The 17,845-nt window shown below is 43.1% G+C and overlaps 1 long non-coding RNA gene across 1 annotated transcript; it reads left to right on the top strand.

Annotated features, from left to right (window-relative positions):
* Positions 1-1,764: 1,764 nt before the first annotated feature.
* LOC130737363 (uncharacterized) lies at positions 1,765-3,007 on the top strand. Its single transcript, XR_009018629.1, has 2 exons — positions 1,765-2,336; positions 2,797-3,007. It is a non-coding gene; the product is annotated as an uncharacterized LOC130737363 (long non-coding RNA).
* Positions 3,008-17,845: the final 14,838 nt, after the last annotated feature.

Raw genomic sequence — 17,845 nt, forward strand, 5'->3', positions numbered from 1 at the left:
CTCTTTTAATAACTAACATGACAAACTAAAATTTCAGATTTCAAATGAGAAATACTATCAAACCAAACCAAATTTCAGAATAATGACTTTCAGCGAGATAAAATACCAAATAACTTGTATATTATCAAACCTATCCAAAATGACATTTAAGCAAAATCAAATGAACCAAAACCAGAGGTAATGAGGACAAACATGTTCTTGGTGAACTCTTGAATTTGCCTTCCAATTCTCTGCCAACTTAAATGAAGCTAAACCAAAACTTTCATTGATGTACAATGTCACCAACTTATCATCATCCATTTAGAAGAAAAATAATCAATAACTTCAGAATCAAACTAATATGCATTTGGTATGCAAGCGAGGGAAACTCTCAGCTGGTAGGATCTTCACTTCAAACACATCTCCTAAACCCACAAGAATTTTCACAAAAGACCCAAAAGCTATGTCCACAATGTTAAAAGTGTCTCCTCCAAAGAATTTCACAAAACTGAACAAGAGCAGTCTGGAACACAAATTGATTACCTTGATAGTGTCGAAGCAGGAGCGGCGGCGAGTCACAGAGCAAGAGCGGCGGCGAGTCACAGCAGGAGCAGCGTCGATTCAAAGCAGGAACGGAAACTGAACAATAGCAGTCTGGAACACAAATCGATTCGAAGCAGGAACACAAAACCAACGGCGCCACCACCAACGGAAGAGTCGAAGGTGGTTTAAGATTAGGGTTTTGATTCACATCTCAAGAATAGAATCCCAGGAACGGAAACTGAATTACAGTAACAGAATCGAATTGAGAAGAAGCAAATATACGTCGATAAAAAAAGAAGCAAAAACACCATTGTACCTGAGCGAGCTTCTCGAAGCCAAACGCACAGCAATCGGTAGGAGGGCGTAGAGGGTAACTGAGGGAAGGCGCGGCGGATTCGGAGGGCGAGTGGTGGGGCTGGGAGTCGGAGGAGAGGAATGAGAGGTCGAGGTGATTGACGTGGCGGAAGGAGGTCGGGAAACGGTGGAGGAAGCTCCGGCGTTAGAATCTCACGAGAGGTGATGGTTGTGACTTGTGAGCGAGTTCTCGAAGAAGAAGAGAGGGACTTAGGTTTTTTCGTGAATGGATGAAGTACTTTTCACATCGGTTATAATATAACCGATGTGAAAACTAAAGAAAAGATGGGTTTTTTACATCGCTTATATTATAACCGATGTAAAAAGTACTTCATTAAAATTTCAAAAATGTCACCGCATTTAGCTTTCACATCGCTTATTCTAACAACCGTTGTAAAAAGTGTTTCCTAATTACTTTTCACATCAGACATATTCCTAACTGATGTGAAAACTATAATAAAAGTTCACCATAATTTCAATATTGCCACCGCGTCATCTTTTACATCAGGTAATTGCTTAACCGATGTGAAAACCCTGATGTGAAAAGTCTTTTTTCTAGTAGTGATGTGTTCTGGGTTCCAGACCAACCAGCACCGACATTGATTTTGACCAAACCTGACGAAGGAGGCTGCCATCGTTTCTCCTTGGATCACTACAACATTTTGGTCCTACGGCAACGCATCGCCCTGCTACGGACAGAAAAGCGTTGTCATAGATGACATTTGTACACGGTTTTCATATCTGTTCTGTTTGTGCGTAAAAAAAATTGCAGTTCACATCGAGAACGCTTTTATCACATTTGTTTTATGAAAACACTTCAAATGATGTTGCTAAAGATCATTACTAAATAAATAACTATAACTAATAACTAAATAAAAATGAAAAACTTCAATCATCTGAAAAATAAAAACCAAAAGAAATGTAATGGGTAGGTTCAACAAAAAGTGAAAATATTCTCAATTTCTCATCTCGTGTTCATGTCTGCGTCGTTCCCATCGCCGAAGCCCATCCTCGCCGCGCATCGGTCATCGATCTTCACCGCCGTTTCTGAGCCACCGCGACACCACCAACCCTCGCCGGTGTTGAAGGCGAACCCGAACCCAAACTACGACTGGCAACGGTGAGAGCGACTGGAGACGATGGCCACAAAATCGACGCTGGTCATGACCTAATCGATGCACTCATGCATCAAATCGCGAAGCTCCATTCTTCTTCTCGAAGCTCCATAATCGCTGCCTCTGCGATGATGAAATCGGAAGGATTCAGTTTCAAAGATTTTTGGTTTCTGGAAGAAGAGTGATTGATTCGTTTTGTGTCGACTTAATTTTGATTTTGTTCATTTTCAGGTTATCCTGTATGGAGATCTCTCTCGCGCCCTTGTGATCCTCCTTCCTCTGCCCTTCATCTATGGCGGTGTCTGCTTCTACCTCCCTGGCTTAGTGCCGCAAGATTTCCAGAAGGTACACCTTCATTTCCATTTCGATTTTCTAGGTTTTCTATTCTTTGAAGTTGATTCTACCAACTGTTTGATGAAATGCCAAGCACTTATGCAGCATTTAGTTGGTTGTTCTTTCCTTCACATTTATCTTAGTTGAAAAACTACCATAAAACTACATGCTAACCAAAACTGGACTTGGATTAGATTAGATTAGACTGGAATTCATTTTCAGGTGTCAATGAATCCACCTATTTGTATGATAATCTTTTGATCTATGATTGGTTTTGGTGCTGCAATTTGTAGTCATTACTGTGACCCCAATGCCGAAGTGAATAGAGCAACTCAACACAGTGAAGCCTTATATTACATTGATGCATTCTTCTTTAGTGTATATGATGGAGGGGAGACATATAACACATTTGGTTCCATTGATAAGTGTCAATGTTGTATAAGATTTTTTATTGCATTTTTGCTCATTGTAGGCCATTACAGCGGCTTGAAGGTTACTTCACCCGTTCAATGGGAAACAACGGTGAAGACTCTTCTCAACAAAGGGTTCAAGAAAGGCTATACAATACAATGTTTAGGTACCTTAAATTTTGGATTCTCAGTGTTTCTTATTTGATATGATATTTGTAGTTTATTTATGATTCCAAACTCATTTCTTAAATCATGAATTTAGATTTTAGCTTTCATAGCTCTTGTTTCACTATGGTAAAAAATTAATGAGTTTTAAGATAAGGTGCATACAAAATCATTTTGAGATGAAGACTCATAATTTTTCCTTCTTTTGTCTCTCATTTTTCTTCGTGATCTGTCTTCGGTTGTACTTATTCCTTTCTATTTGGCTATGATTCATCCTATATTTGATTGCTGCAAATGTGGTTAACAATCATTATTGGTAAATGGAGCATTTAAAATATCTTAGGAATCCTTGAAGTTCGGTTGTATGGTTTGGATGTAGTATACAAAATGGCAATGGTTGCAAAACTGTTCCCTTTGACCTACGAATAAAAAAGTTCTCAAATACCTATGACTACGCTTTTATTTATGTTCTCCTTATGATCGTGGGGAACGCTTTTTCTATGACATCACAGAAAACGAGTGTAAAAGTGTTTCCTTAGAATACTCGAGAAACGTTCTCTAATAACTGAAACGCCAACGCTTTTCTGGATGTGTTTTCTTTGATCCCTAAAAGCGTAGCGCTAGGATTAGGCAACGCCTTAGACTACCACACCTGTGAAAACGTTTCTGAAAGAAAAGAGAACGGTTTTTATGGATTCTGCTACACTTTCCAGGCGTTGCCGTAGGACCAAAATGTTGTAGTGGATGCTCTTTCCCCTGCTCCACGCCTGCTTTTCTGTGCCTCCATCCATTCTTCCAAACAACGCAGAGCTCGTGCCATTGTCTCCCTTAGATCGAGCCTATTATTATTGGAATGAGCTTCGTTTCTGGCCTTCCAAATCACGTACATGCCCTGTAATAATTGAGCCACCAGCTCCCTTTCTTTCTCACACAGCACGCTCGCAAGCCAAGGAACAAATTCAGAGTTAACCTCATCTGCACGAACGCCCAACAGGTGGGAGAACCAAAGCAACACGACCCTAATTACATTGCAGAAAGAGATGATCTTTGTAACGCCCCGATTTTCAGGGGTTACTTAGTAACCTTGAGCCGCCTTAAAATGCAACCTGTCTTAAATGCATAGGTATATTTTTTTCTTAGTAATGCTCTACAACATGCATACATAATACCCAACATAAATAAATAGAAAGAGTTTACAACAAGTCACCTCAACAAGAGGAAATAAGTAGTCAATTACAAGTCACTACGTCTGAATAGAATAATACAAAACAATGAGATCTACCCTGTCCCCCAAGAATACAATGAGTGGCTCATCTGACCGACAACCAAACTACCCAGCCCTCAGCTACAATCCAGTCCACTCCTCCTTATTAGTAAGGGTAAAGGTCGCACTCCCCGAATGATGCGTCCCTTCCCACACATTCATCGGCCTCTTGGTCATCTTCTAAGGTAACAACGTCGAGAGTACATAGATAGAAGAAATGCAAGGGTCAACTTCTTAAACCACAAGGCCATAAGTAGGACGTGCACACATACAAGCAGGTAAAATCATGCATATTCACATGTATAAGCACCAGGCCCACAAACCACACGTTGTACCTTATCGGGTATTCATCCATCTACAAAAGTCAAAAGACAACAACCAACACTCTAACGTCGACAACGTTCAAGGGCACCTATGTGTCTTTATATTGTTAGCGTATGCAATATGCTCGATGCTCAATGCACACCATGATCCGGATAAACGTCACCTCCTTACAAGGCAGGCGGGACAAAGACCCTTCACCATGCAGTCAATTGCTACTTATCTAATGACCCTTCACCATGCAGTCATTAGCCAACACCCCGGTGTACCCTTTCCACACGGTACCCTCGGTCAATGCAATGTTATGCTTCATGATTAATCATATAACGTAGTTATACTACGATGTCGTTCGATGATGACTTCGCCACACCTCGACATGAGTGATCGGGATCACCAACTCATAGGTGCCACCAACTATCCGTCACCACGGTAGCCCAACCATCTTAGGCTCCACATTCGATTCTTGGTCGATCAACATCACCCATATATGTACATCGTATACGAATTGATACTATGAAGCATACTTCATTAATCGTCATGTGAACATAAGTAAGGCATATACTCATCATAGATATCCTAAGATTTCATCATATCATATTCAACAAGTAATCATGTTCTCAACAAGTATCCATGTTCTCAAACTTTAAGGAATTTAGGCATGTTATCATTCATCATGTTCTCAACAAGTATTCATGTCCTCAAACATCAAGGCGCTTAGCATTTCATTATTCGTATTCATGTTATTCAAACATCTAAGAATATAAGCAATCCATAAATCATCATGTTCATTTTCCGATTTTCCGATTAGTAGATTATTTATTAATTTATTTTAATTATTATTAGGTTATATAGTGATTTGAATAAATATGTGATTTTACTATATAATAAGGTGATTATGAGATTATATTATATAATAAGGTGATTAATTGATTTTATAAGATAATTAAGTGAGTAGTTGGAAGTGGGGCCCATTATAAGACTATTTTAGGGTTAGGAGTGAAATAATAAGAGAGAAATCAGAATTTGAGAATTGGAGGAGTTAGCAGAGCAGAAGAAAAGAAGCGTGAAAGAGAGAAGGGGAGAAAAGAGAAGAAAACATAGAATTTGATCTTCAAGAGGTAAGGGTTTGAATTCATGTTCTCTGGATTGGTATGATAGTGGATAATGATAGAAAGCCTGATTTAGGAACCCTAGAATGAAATTTTTTCTAAACTGAAGGTGGATAGTTGAATTTAGGGTTATGAATTGTGGGTGGAAGAGAGGGGGTAGCGCGCCGCGCATGAGGCTGCAGAAATTTACGAGCACTTGAACCCTATTTCTAGCTGTGTTATTGACCGAATTTGAAGAAGTAGTCTTCATAAAAGTTGTAGCTCTTTCTGTTATAAAACTTTTGCCGCTGGTTTCACGTCATTCCGACGTCTGTAGCTCGAGTTATCTACATTTTAGTGAGAATCGGTTAAGTTGTCTCGTTTCCACGAATTGCTGTTAGTGCTAGATTTTTCCTGAATTTTGTACTTCAAATTTAGATTTGTAAATTTACAGGGATTTACAAAATCTGTATAGGAAACCATGATAAAAATATTGGAATTTTCTGAGTGTATTTGAGGTATTTAAAAATTCACCTAGGTTGTTGTACAGTTTATAACTGTTTTGAATAAAATGAGTCATTTTAGGTGCAAATGTTGTTTTCGAAAAAAGATGGGTTGCGCGGGCGTGGTGATGCGCATGGCACAGTGGCGTGCGGCCATGGCGAGGGTTGCGCGCGAGGGAGGTGGCGCATGTAGGTAGTGGTGCGCGCGGCAGCGCGCGCATGAGGGAGATGGTGCAGGGAGATGAGTTTTTGGGGAAAATTCGGAAGAATCCAGTTTTTGTATAATAGTTGCAGAACCTGTTATATATAAATTATATTTAATTTACATCTGTTTAATAGTTCATTATATGATGTTATTTCTAAATTGATGTTATGTGTTAAGTTGTTAAGTTATTGTGATTGCAAGTTGTGTGATTGATAACATGTAAGTGGTGTTTTGTGAAATTGGAGATGATTTGAATTGTTGAGCTGGTGATGAATATGATAAAATAATTAAGACTTGGAGATAGTCTGAATATGCATATGTTAGTTGAGTTTTACACAATACGCTGCATAGTTGTCAAGAGGCAATGTTTGCTAGTTCTCGTGGAGGCTAGTGACTAGTCCCAAAACTGGAGTGGTTTTGAAGCCTAGAGCGAGGGCTTTATGTCACGACCCAAGATTCTAAGTCGTAACCGGTGCACAGACTATCACCCTAGCCTTGCAAGCCTCTTCCTCATAACATCATTTCCAAACAATTTTTAGTCCAAATAAACGTGTACACATAATGTTATAACATTTCAATTGAATCTCTTCTATACTTTCAATAATATCAAAATAACAACATCTGCTAGTCAACTTTTCCATAACCAGAATTCCAAGAAAAATATAAAATCTAACTCTAGCACTCAGTGACAACTCTTAAAATAAAACAATAGATAACAATCCCAAATTAAATCCACCTAGGACTCCCTATAGCTGTAGATAGCCAGAATTAAATAAAAGACACAAGTATAATAACCTGCCGAATGGTCTGAATCTGGCAACCGTCTGCTACTCAGTTGCTTGAAAAATCTGTGGGGAAAAATAAGGAATGAGGTAAGTCACAAAGATTTAGTGAGGATTTTACAATCACCATGAACAGGTAGGGGAAACATAATAGACACAAGTTTTTTGCTCTCAACTCAGTATAACGAATTTATATCATCAATAATCTCAACTCAGTATAAATAATTTATATCATCAATAATATCAGTTCAAATCATTCCAACAACGAACTTGACAAAAATCATAAAGTTCATAAATAATGCTTTAAATGAATACAGTTAAAATCATGTCCACATATGAAAACATAAAATCATAAATTTAATATCATAGGGCCACACATGTAGAACCATGAGGCGGCTCCATCTCGTTGATAGCCCTCTCCTCCTAAGGGATGACCTCTCCGATAGGGGCGGCTCCATCTAACGGATAGTCCTCTCCTCCGGGAATCAAACTAGCTAGGTGCACCTAGGCTGTTACCTTCGTTAACGGCTACGGGGTTCTATCAAGGATCCCCAAAACCGTTTTCTCAAACCATTTCAAGTCTCATCAAAAGTCTCAAAATCAACTTTTAAAGTTCATGTTCACGCCAAGAACATAGAATCAAGGCATAGTGTCAAGAGTGTGTGGAATGTGATCGGAGATTTTAGAGAGATGAGCTCATAACTGCTTAGAGAGAGAAAATATAACTGAATTTCAATATTGTTATTGCCAAATGAGCTAAAAGTCCCTTACGATTGGTAACTGTCCCCTATTTATAGATTTGGGGTTGGGCCTTCGTACCTCCTATCTATTCAAATGGGCCAGTTGGGCCTCGGGATGCAAGGCCCAAAAGACCTGGCTTCGTCCTATGTCTAAGGTTGAGCCTCCTGGGCGAGGGACCTTGGGGCCTCGCCCAGTCCACAAGTCCACAAGACACCGAGCTCGAAGCATGAGAGCTGAGTGTGTCTTTAAGCATAAATTGAGGCGATAACCCTAAGGAAGTTGACCAAGACTAAAAATTAATGCTCAAAAAATGAAGATTCACGGCCGACATGGCCTTTTAAACAAAACTTTCTACAACCTATGCTTTAGTCTTCTGGCCGCGCCCCCTTCTCCCGGGCGATCCGAGTCCACAAGCCAGTTCGCTCTAATGACATTCGATCCCATCGTGGCGATAACATCTGATCCATTCGTCTCAGCACGACCACGCATATGTTCTGAACTGTCACTTCTATCATAGACTGAGCTTGCGCCACGCGTCGTGTTTTGAAACGATGTGAAAGTCAGAAAATCCGCAGAACTTCACCCACCCCCTTTGGAACGTCTTTTCGGGTCGTTTCAGAACCTGTCAGTTTGAATTTGAGCCAATCAACGTCGACGGTTTCAGTTTTTCTTTTAATGCATCCTTCCCACTCCCCAAAATCTCGCAACCACTCTTACGTCTTTTCCTGACGTCATGGGGCACGATCCCCCTCTTCATGCCCCTACCCTTGACACGTTACCTCCCGCTTCTAGAACCATTCCTTCATAAATCTTAACCCTCTCAATTAGCTCAAACCTTTATTCTTCTACTTTGCTCCCTTCCAATTGCCATTGTGACCTTCACACTTCACCATTTTCCTGTAAAGATGCCGCATCGTCAGACCAAGAACTCCAATCGTGATGTTACCGTCGCTACTCCCCTTCGGTATGTTCCCCCTCTGGGGGGCACCCCTCTTGAAGAAAAAGACATTGCTTATTTCCGGATAAAAACCTGGGAATCCCTGAAGGCCCCTATCCAGGTAGCTCTTCCCGACGGGACAATGCCCAATCAGCGATCCAGCATAGAGCAGGAATCGTCCATTTGGGAGATTTCCTCAAAATCTAGTGGATTCTGCCACAAAAAACCTCTTGACAATCTCATGCGCTTTAGCGCTTGTTCGCCCACTGAACGCCCTTGGCTTCACCCCTCGGATCGCTTCGTAGGTGCCCCTCACTTCTTTTACACCTACGAGTATATGTTCACAAACTTGAGAATCAAATTTCCCTTTTCCCCCTTCATTTGTTCAGTTCTCCAGAGCATCAACGTCGCCCCTAGCCAACTTCATCCCAACAGCTGGGCCTTCTTGCGTTGCTTCGAAATTCTTTGTGATACAATTCAACAAGAGCCTGAACCTTCCCAATTCTTCTACTTCTACCACGTGCCTGTCCAGCCCTCTTCCCCGCGTAGTTGGGTCGCTCTGGAAGCCAGGGCCGGCCGGCAGCGTTTCAACCCCTTTTGGCCCAACATTACTGTCGGCATGGCTCGGAAGTTCTTCAGAGTTGTGGTTTCCCATGAATATCCTGAGGTTTTTACTCATAGAGACGGGGTTTCCCGATTCCCGCTTTACTGGACCCGAGAAGTGCACCAGGTGATAGACCCGCCCGAGGACTCCTTGACTTCTGTTAATAAAGCAGTTATCAGTTTCTTAGCCAAGCTTCCGGTTTCGGATTGTGCCCGCGTGATTGGTGAACTTTTCTTCCTTTCTTTTACTTTACGTTTTATTTCTTTTTTTTTTTTTTAACTGAATTTCACCCTCGCTCTTTTTATCCCAGGAGAAATGCACAAAGTCAGTGGAGAGATCTTAGGTTTGTTCAAGAGTCAGAAATTTTTTTCCTTTCCTCCCCGAGTAAATCTAAACGGTGACAAGGCATCCATGCCGAAAATCCAAGCGGGCGAGAAGCGACCCCTCGGCGAGGAATCCCATCGCCCTTCCCTAAAAAAGCTACATCCTTCCAACAACTTAACCCGCCCTGGCGAATCTTCGCGGGTGATGCCGGTTCCTCCTCCAAATTCTCAAAGTAAATCCGTGGATAGGGCCTGCTCCCAGCCAACAGTTGTCCCGCCGTCCCTTGGTCAAGGCGCGACATCGGCTGGCGAAACTTCTCCGCCGCCGCCGAATGTTCCCTCTTCGAGCTCTGAGAGTCGAGGGCTGCCATACTCCCTATCCCTTACGCCCGCCCAGGTGGCTAAGATGAATGAGAAGGCTCAAGAGCATGGATTACGCAGAGTGTCCGAAGGCGCGTTGGCGACGGTTCTCCACGCTTTTCACTACTATAGTCACTCCGCCCGAGACGCTGACGCGTTGCGATCTGAGGTATCTCGCCTCCACACCCTCAACACCCAACTTGCCAAGGAACGTGAGGCACTCACTGCTCAGCTGTTCGCCAAGGAGACTTCCTTTTCCAAAGAGATAAACGAGCAGTCCTCCCGTGCTGAAGTCAGCTTGGAGTTCCGTGATAGGAAGATTTCTGAATTGGAGAGAAAACTTTCCGAACTGCAGCAAGAGGTGCGGCTGGAATCAAATGCGAGGGCAGATCTATTAGCTTCGATGGATGCTGACCTTGAGAATCTCCGCTTTGAACTAGCAAGGAAAGACAATGAATTGGCGAGGAAAGGTGATGAGCTGGCGAAGAAAGACGAGGAACTGGCAAAGAAAGACGAGGCCTTGTCCCTGGAGAAACCCCTGGCCCCTTTCGACACAGAAGCTTTAGAGGCGAAAATCAGGTCCGAAGCTGTTACCGCTGCCCTTTTCGAACGCGGCCGAGGTTTTTTCCTCGCCAAGGCTCAAATCGAGCATCTCCATCCTCGGATTGATCTAAGCCAGATGGGGGCGTTCAAAAAGGTTACTCTTGCAGGGCTAATTGGGGTCCCCGACCCTCCAGGCTTCTCTGCCGAGCATTTCCTATCAAACGAAGATGTGGAACGACCATGAAAATGTTAATAACTTTTGTTGTATTAATGCCCCATCTTCTTACTTTTTGAATGAGAATCTTCCGCGCTCTTCTATCTTCCTTTTTTTTTAATTGCTTTGAACACGTTCCTTAAATTAAACACGTTCCTAAAATCCCAACAGCCTATCGCTGACCACCGTCCTTGGGCATTTAAGCTTTTCAACACAAATTGCACCTCCTTTCAAGGCAAACTCCTCGTAAAACTGCTTCATTATTAACTCTCCGGAGATAAAACTGAAGCTATAAATGGAGTCTAACCGCCGAGTAAAGCTCATATCTCCTCATCTTCCTGAAACATCAAACTCCATCTTTCTTACAAACATCAAACGCCACAGGAAATGACATGTTACATCGCTTGTTTGGAAGAGCTCAGGAAAAAAGCTTTTGATGAAGATCTCTTCATTAACGCCAGGCATCCAAAAGATCCCAATGTCTACGACTTGACCAACAAACTGTTGGGAATGGATCTGAGCCCTGAAATGGACGCCATCCTCCGGGATTTTCTCTCCTTCGTGGAAGAAATTCAAGAGCTCTGCCAGCGAGAGCTGGATCTGCTGGAGGAAAAGGAAACGGTGATAACATCTCTGGAGGCGGCAGAAGAAGGTCCTGAAAAGGAGGAGTTAATCCGGAAACTCTGTGACTTGGGGTACAGGCAACACCGGTTGGAGCTCGAGAGAACAGAGCAGCGCAAAGAATGTAGGAGAATGAAGAGAGACCCTCCCTTCTAAATGTACTAAGTCGAGTATTTGAATAAAAGTTTGTGTCCCAAATTGTTTTGTCGTGCACTAATAAGATCATGCGAGCAAACAAATAATTGAGTTAGGAAATCATAACGACGTAAACAAATAAATGAAGGAAGGAATGAATTTTTAAGTGAAACAAAAGGCAATTATGCGGGCGAGGCGAGCGGCCCGCAACTTATCTTCGCCTTTTGTTCATCGTCATCTAGCACGTGTTTTCAGCGCTAGCCGTCCGGTTCCGTGTGAGTAATTTTTCGAGAGTGTGCTACACATAACTAGGACTTTCGCTCGGTATTTTACCAAGGCTTTCGTTCGCACCAATATTTCTCGTAAGAGCAGGTGCGGCCCCTCCAGCATTATTAGGTGGGGACTTACAACGCTGGGGGCCCAATGGCCATATGGGTTTACCCAGACTTTTAGCCTAGTTAAAAGTGCTTCCCGCATTTCAGGAAGACTTGACTCGCCCAAATTTCGGGGAGGTTCGTTGGATAAGGAGCTTTATTCACGCACACCGCCAACCAGTGGCGACGGGAAGCTCATCCGCACACGTCGCCTGCATGGACTACGGTCAGCGCCGGACTTTCCGGAGCGATCCCCAGACATCAAGGTCGTGTTGGGATTGCCACCTTTAGGGAATTTTTCCCACCGGGCTGCCGTCTCAGTTCGATAGCTAGGAGTATTGCTAAGAATATCCTTTTGTATTTGATTTGTTTAGATTTTTACACCGAGGGATGCCTCATTAAAAAACTCCCGTGTCTGAGAAAAAAAGTGCAACTTTATTTTTAGTCCTAACTTTCTGGCTGCTTCCTTGATTAGAGTATTACACCTAGCACCTCATTCTCGTCGCCCAGCCCAACTTTCTCACCGTAGGAGGAAGGGAACCATTGTTGCTCATCTTCACTCTCGGCGTACCTTGGCCTCTTCCTACCGTCCACTGACTGTTCGTATCCTCTTGTATCTCGGCGACTTTCACACTGTTTGTTCTTTCTATTAGCTTTCCCAAAGAGCTGGTCCAATGTAGGTGGCCCCCTGGGAGAGGTTCCTCCTTGTTCTCCGCCAAACAAATCGATGTTGTCTTTTACCAGCGTACTCAAGCGTCGCTCTTGCTCCATGGTGAGCTTGGACTCGATCGCCAATATTCCTCTACTCTTTCCCTTATCTCGTCCCTTTACCTTCTTTCCCCTGTCCAACTTTTCGCCGACCTGCCTTTCTAACTCGCCCGCGACGTCTTGGTACTGCGCCGCTGGATGTCCCTGCTCGCCCTCAGTCCCTTGATTCTCGTGACTCCCGTGTCCACCATTATCCTTCTCTCGGCCATACAAGTTAAGGCTACGGTCGCGGCATTTCTCCACTCCTCCCCGATCTATTGTTATCCTTCCCACCCGTCCGCAGGGTAGCGGGTATTTCATCACGAGGTGAGCTGAGGATATAACTGCACGAAGGCGATTCAAAGTGTTCCGCCCTATAATGACATTATAAGCTGCCGCAACCTGCAAGACCAAGTACCTTATCTTCAGAAGTTTGGAATCCTCGCCTACTCCAAAAACCGTGTCCAATTCCACATAACCGCGCACTTGAACTTGCTTTCCTGAGAATCCCACCAAATTCTCTGTGTATGGCCTTAGGTCTTCGTCCCCCAGTCCCAGCTGCTCGAATGCATTCCCGTAGATTATATCGGCTAAGCTACCTTGGTCTAACAGCACCCTCCTCATGTTGAAACCCCTGATTCTTACCATTTCCAATAAGGGATCGTCTGAATAGGTCTTGATTCCTTCAAAATCTGCGGACGACACTATTATGTCTGAGTGGTTGCCCTCGAACCAAGCCGAGCAGACTTCCATCGGCGGTGTTTCCCCTGTTCGTTTTTGCCCCCTTATCGATGTACTGCTGTCGCCCCCGTGGCTCCCAACAATGATCACATTAGCCGTTTCCACAGTTCCTTCGTCCTCGCCACCTTCGACTTCCTCAGCTTCCTTTCTCTTCGCCACTCAAGATTGTCTCGCCTTGATTAGCCGCTTGATTTGACCCTTGAGTGTAAAACAGTCGGTGGTGTCGTGGCCTTCCAAGTTGTGGTATTCACACTATTTGAGCCTATTCCTCACATCGCGTCCTAGCTTCGTGCTGTACTTACCTTCCTTGCTTATGTCCTCGATTCCCACTTCCTAGAGCGACTTTGTTAGCTCCTTACCTGTGCGTCCCTTCAGCCTCATTCGCCGGTTCGCCTCAACTGTTCGGCGAGATCGCCGACTGAGTTGTTCTCCCTTGCCTTTCTTAACAGGTCGATCAGCTTTTTTGACCTTCGCTCACGATTTGCTTCCTCCTCCCGTATCCGTTTTCTCGCCAGCTCTACGCTCGTCGCCCTCTCTTGCTTCCTTTTGTGCGCTTCAATTCCTTCTTCGAGGATGTAGTCTTGCGCTCTGGCACAGACTTCTATCATTGAACTTGCCAGTTCCCTGCTTAGCTTGCGCTTAAACCTTCCCCAGGATAAACCACCTTTGAAAGCGCACACGCACATGCATGGCTCCAGTTCTTCAACCCTTGCGGATGCGGCACTGTATCGTTCTGTATACTGTTCCATGGTTTCACGCTCCCGCTGCCGCATGTCAAACAGGTCCTCGATCGCCCTCGCAGAAAAGTGATCGATGAATTTTGATGAGAAGTCGCGGAACTTGGCTAGGGATCCCTAAGGCAAAGCCACAAACTAATCCATAGCTTCTCCTCGGAGCGTGGATGGGAATATTCTACACTTTACCGCGTCAGAAACCACGTTTATTGCTATCCTTGCATTGAAATGAAGCAAATGATCCTTCGGATCGGTTTCCCCGTCGTACGCCTCCAACGCGAGGTGTGTCATACCGTCTGGCATTGTCACCTCCCGCACTGTTGCCGAGAAAGGCTTGACCTCAGCAGCGGCCTCAGCTGCATTTTCCTCTTGATTCCACTACCGAAGGTGATAGTAACTCAACTGTTCCTGAAGACACTCATTTTGTAATAGCAAGTCTTTGCTCAAAGCACGGCGTGCCTCTGCGCGGCGGTGCCGATTCAACCTCGCAGTGCGCGGGGAAGAGATGTAGCTTTGTTCCAGCTCCTTGCCTTATTGTTGTCGAGAAGGCTCAATCGGGCTTTGTTGACTGGCTGAGAATTCAGCCACACAAACTCACGCAAATTCTCGCAGAAAATCGAACTTCTCCCAATCGAATTGTGGATCACGCAGGATCTATATCACAATCTTCCAAGAAAAACTGCAAAGAAGACGAGCTTCACGCAACTGAATCGCGTTCCACGTAGTCCGGGAATTGAAATCTACCGGTCCCCACAGACGGCGCCAACTTTCAGCATTAATTAGCTTATGTCATACTACCCGTGAGCAATTACGAAATCCCCAATTTTGTACCCAAAGCCCTAAAATAATTCTACTTAATTCTAACCTATGCTATAATGCTATTATTGAAATTTGTAGGTTGAAAGGATACCTAAATAAACCAAATAAGTCATTCTGTAAGAGTGGGTACTATTCTCGTTCCTTAGAGCACAAACCCTAGCCCTTAAAAATCATCCCAAAACCTCTTCCACTTGAATGATAAACTTTTCCTTCAACAGTATGTATCGTTATGGTGGGGCATTGTTTGATTCTTGGTGAAGGAAGAAGAAAATGATGAACTAGAACATAGAAGGAGAAATCACTGCGCATAGGTGAGAAAAAGAGGTTTACGGAGAGAGAAAGTGAGGAACACATTTGATATAGGGACTGCGTGGGTTCCCTTCTAAGTTCGATTATTTTTAGTTTTTTTTTATGGTTCAAAACACAAGAGCTCGAAGCCTTAACATCAAGCTTCAACCTTTTTCCAAAAATATTTTCACAACCATGAAGCCAAGGAGGTCACAAGCTCACCACAAGAACAAAAACAACAACAACTCGGTTTTTAGAAGAGATGAATAGAAAGATAGCTCCTTTTTGAATTTGGAAACCATCACCATGATCCTCACCTTGAATGTTAGCTCCTATGTGAAGATTAGAAGAGATAAAGATGACTGCTTGATGGTGTTTGAGAAGGATTTGTGTTAGGGTTTGTTCTTGAAGAAGAAAAGATGAAGAACTTTCTCTCTACACTCTCTCCCACTTATCTCTCTAGAATCCTCTCCTTTCCTTCGATTTTACTCAGAAAATATGATGGGAAGCCCTTATGACAAGGTGATGGACAACTCCCAAAGTGAATGGAAGGGTTGTACTTTTGGTTTTGGTCCGTTTTCCCATGCAAAGTATTTTTGGCAAAAGCCATCATGATACTAGCCTTTTTAGCCTTGGTTCATGAGCCTATCCTACTGGCCTTTCCCTCCAACACTCAAAACCTGAGCACTCAACTCCAAAATCTGATATTAGCTGGCTAATTTCGTGATTGGCTCGTTTACGAGTCGAACTCGACTCGTTTTTTAGCCGAAAATACTACCGGGCGAGTTTCTTGACCCTATATTGATACAGTCAAAATTCTCGAAATTACGCATATATCATCGTAATGATAAGGAAAATATTTATTTCACATTTGAATAATAATTCGATGATGAAAAAGCGCTCTAGGAGAAAACCCGTCGGTTCGACCGTTTTCCGTAGTGCAGCCGAATCCTCCGGCGAACGAAGAATGAAACACTTAGGAAATAGCTTCGATATTAATAATCATAATATCATTCCAATTGGAATAAATCCATCACACAAGTTAAACTTAAAGACCACATCGAAACAAGCATTAAAGCACTTAAACTAAGAAATTAATCGAGTTTATCCTTCTTCCTAATCTCGGGTCTTACAATCTTGAGATTCCTCAACTGGTTGCTGGCAAAATGGGCACTCATCCTGCACTTCAATATTACGGTTCGCTAGATTTGTCCTGCATGGAAGGGCATTTGTTGCCACACGGTGTGCAGGATGCCAAGATGTTTCACCTTCAAAGGGACCCTCACTGCCAGGAGTTTCTTCCATGGGAAAGCCGCACCATAAGAGCCACATGCTTCATTGTTTATATTCATTTCTTGCAAATGAAAGTAGGCTGATTTCACACTAAAAGAGCCATGTCTACTCCATCTCCAACATGGCTTATCTACCAACTCCAACTAAGGGGTATCGTTTTAATTATTTGAGCCTTCACGGCATAAAGTATTATAAGGTTCACATGAATGCTTCCTCTAATAAGAACATATTAGTCTATATGTTTTAATAATGGCAAAGATTGTGGAAACAATGACATATAGATATTCAGATCATGGAAACACGGTGGAGTCCAAGAGAAGCAAATGAAGACAAGAAGAATGAATCAAAGCAACAAAAGAAAGGTGAAAAGGCGTCAGCTCAAGGACAAAGAGAAGATCTACATGAAGAATGTGAAGATCAAAGACAAAGCACATTGCAACAAGACAAGATCAATGCAAAGAAAAAGATGAGCTAGACCAAGAAGACTAGGCCTTTACAAGAACAAGCCAGAGCAGAAGAAGAGCTAGAACAAGCAAACCAGGTCTTTACAAGGTCAAGACAAAGTAAAGAAGAGCAAGACCAGGCAGACCAAAGTCATGGCAAAGCTAAGAGGATCAAGACCAATAACTCCTTGAGGAATGGTCAAGATAAGCTCAGAACAAACTGAAAGCAGAAACTTCAAAAGACTTGATGAAGGGGGACAAAGCACAAAGAAGTAGCGAAACCATTCAAATACCAACTTGACAAAGTCCATCGTGCTGCATCGTTCGCATGTCCAACAAGTCCAATTCCGCTAGCTTCGTCTAAAGACAGGAAGTCATCGTGTGAAGACATCTGACGAAAACCAGCAAAGCACGTAGTCTAAGAAGAAGTAGCCACTAAAGAGAATAACTGAAGACAACAAGGAAATATTCATGTGTTTCCCTAGTATGACACAAGATCTACATCAATATGAGTGCAATAGTTCAACTCAATCAGATGCCATCACCCAAAGTAATCTAAGCACCCATCTCAAGAAGATAAATGAAGATTACTGATTAGAAAGATGAACGGTGCAACAGAAAAGACTATGAGACTATGCCATTACCACATGAAGTGAAATATGGCAAAGCTCTCACACTCATAGCCCGATCAGTTGAAATGCTAAGGCTTCAACACAGAAATAATTACCAAAGTTTAGGGTATTCCTTGTTCTCTCCACCCTTTCATCAGGGGCTCTGGTCTCCATCAAGAAAAGGATTGACGGCTGAACTTGTCTACACAAGTCCTTCAGCTCAAGCACTGTCGCGGGCGCCGCCATACCCCGACA

The sequence above is a fragment of the Lotus japonicus genome, chromosome 2, assembly GCF_012489685.1.
Source record: "Lotus japonicus ecotype B-129 chromosome 2, LjGifu_v1.2".
Taxonomy (NCBI): Eukaryota; Viridiplantae; Streptophyta; class Magnoliopsida; order Fabales; family Fabaceae; genus Lotus; species Lotus japonicus.